At 42.4% G+C, this 2,652-nt stretch overlaps 1 non-coding gene across 1 annotated transcript; it reads left to right on the forward strand.

The window, feature by feature from the left end:
* Positions 1 to 2,254: 2,254 nt before the first annotated feature.
* Positions 2,255 to 2,418, forward strand: LOC115032079. Its single transcript, XR_003837714.1, has one exon. It is a non-coding gene; the product is annotated as a U1 spliceosomal RNA (small nuclear RNA).
* The last annotated feature ends 234 nt before the right edge of the window (positions 2,419 to 2,652 follow it).

A 2,652-nucleotide genomic window follows, 5' to 3' on the forward strand; every position in this document is an offset into this window, starting at 1 on the left:
CATCTCTTGTATTCTGTTGCTGATAATGGCATCTATGATACCAGATTTCTTTCCTAGGGTTTCTATATCCAGTGTTGCCTCACTTTGGGTTTTCTTTATTGTGTCTACTTCCCTTTTTTATGTCTAGTATGGTTTTGTTCATTTCCATCACCTGTTTGGATGTGCTTTCCTGCTTTTCTTTAAGGACTTCTACCTGTTTGGTTGTGCTTTCGTGTTTTCTTTAAGGACTTGTAACTCTTTAGCAGTGTTCTCCTCTATTTCTTTAAGTGAGGCATTAAAGTCCTTCTTGATGTCCTCTACCATCATCATGAGATATGCTTTTAAATCTGGGTCTAGGTTTTCATGTGTGTTGCGGTGCCCAGGACTGGGCGAGATGGTAGTGCTTGGTTCTGATGATGGTGAGTTTTCTTGGTTTCTGTTAGTAAGATTCTTACATTTGCCTTTCACCATCTGGTAATCTTTGGAGTTAGTTGTTACAGTTGTCTCTGGTTAGAGCTTGTTCCTCCCATGATTCTGTTAATCTCTATCAGCAGACCTGGGAGACTAGCTCTCTCCTGAATTTCAGTGGTCTGAGCACTCTCTGCAGGCAAGCTCTCCTTTTGCAGGGAAGGTGCCCGGATTACTGGAGCCTGAAACAGGGTCTGCCTTAGAAGCTGTCCTCTATGGACCTTGGGTGTGTCCTCCAACTCTTCGCCCAGGTGACCTGGTGCTGGTGCCAACCAGAAGGGACTTGTGACCTTCGTCAGGCCGGGTTTTGTGCTTCCTTAATGCTGTTTCAGGTCCCTCTGGATTGGAATGGAACAGAACTTGTGTTCCACTCACTCATGATTCTAAGATTGTCTGGAGAGTCCTCTAGGGAACTTGTGCTCGGGGGAGGAGGGGGTGTCCGCCGACTCTGCCCCCAAAGTGCTTCCCTAATGCTGTCTCAGGTCCCACGCTATTTGATTTTGACAGAAGTTGTATTCCACTCACTGGTGGTCCTAAGATTGCGTGGAGAGTCCTCTAGGGACCTTGGGGGTGGGGGGTGGGGGAAGATTTCTTTTGTGTCTTAGAAAGTTACATGTTTTCTATAACAAGATCAGTAAAACTCAGTAGGAAAAAAAATTCCCCAAATCTTAAAAAGAAAAACTGTTATTAAAATCAGTCTGGCAGTTCCTCAGAAAACTGGACATAGTACTACCACTAGATACAACAATACCACTCCTGAGCATATACCCAGAAGACGTTCCAATTGGTAATAAGGACACATGCTCCACTATGTTCATCGCAGCCCTATTTATAATAGTCAGAAGTTGGAAAGAACCAAGATGTCCTTCAACAGAGGAATGGATACAGAAAATGTGGTATATTTCCACAATGGAGTACTACTCAGCTATTAAAAAAATGAATTTATGAAATTCTTGGTCAAATGGATGTATCTGGAGGATATCATCTTGAGTGAGGTAACCCAATCACAAAAGAAGCCACTTGATATGCACACACTGATAAGTGGATTTTGCCCAGAAATCTAGAATACCCAAGATAAAACTTCCAAAATACAAGAAAATCAAGAAGGAAGACCAACACGTGGATACTTCATTCCTTCCTAGAATAGGGAATAAAATATCCATGGAAGGAGTTGCAGAGACAAAGTTTGGAGCTAAGACGAAAGGATGAACCATCCAAAGACTGCCCCACTCGGGGGTCCATTCCATAATCAGTCACCAAACACAGACACTATTGCATACGCCAGCAAGATTTTGCTGAAAGGACCCTGATATAGCTGTCTCCTGTGAGGCTTTGCCAGTGCCTGGCAAATACAGAAGTGGATGCTCACAGTCATCTATAGGATGAAACACAGGGCCTCCAATGGAGGAGCTAGAGAAATTACCCAAGGAGCTGAAGGGTTCTGCAACCCTATAGGTGGAACAACAATATGAACTAATCAGTACCCCCAGAGCTCCTGTCTCTAGCTGCATATGTATCAGAAGATAGCCTAGTCATCTGTCCTTGAGAAGAGAGGCCCCTTGGTCTAGCAAACTTTATATGCCCCAGTATAGGGGAATACCAGGGCCAAGAAGTGTGTGAGGTGAGGGCATAGAGGTCTTTTGGGATAGCATTTGAAATGTAAATGAAGAAAATATCTAATAAAAATTTTTAAAGAAGAAAAAAACTATTTAAAATTAGTAGTTGAAGATAAAGAAAATNTGTCATGTGAATTGAAATTCCCAGGAAAAAAATAAAAACACCACACAAGATTCTCCATAGTGGTGTTATCCTTACCTGGGAGAGGAGACACACTGAGCACAAAGGTAGTTTCACAACATACAGCTTATCCTTTGCAGTTTGGCTGGGCCAATACCATCAGCATCCCATATGTGGGAAACTCAGCCTCAAAGTTTGTAGCAGTGAGGGACTGATAGTGCTTATGCTTCCTCCTGGGGAAGGCTGGAGTTTGCAGGAAGGATATTGCAAGGTTAAGTAGCTGATTAAAACTCATGCTTGTATACAGCGAAAATGTTACCAGCCCACAGCCAAATTACCCTAGGCTGTATTTAATCACTTTAATAGCCATTAATTGGTATTCTATGATTCTTTTCCTAATGGAAAGGTAACTCCCTGATATGCAACTAGTGATAGACCGAAATACAATTTGGTGAACCAATGAATTTA

This window comes from Mus caroli, chromosome 9 (assembly GCF_900094665.2).
Source record: "Mus caroli chromosome 9, CAROLI_EIJ_v1.1, whole genome shotgun sequence".
In the NCBI taxonomy this organism is placed as follows: Eukaryota; Metazoa; Chordata; class Mammalia; order Rodentia; family Muridae; genus Mus; species Mus caroli.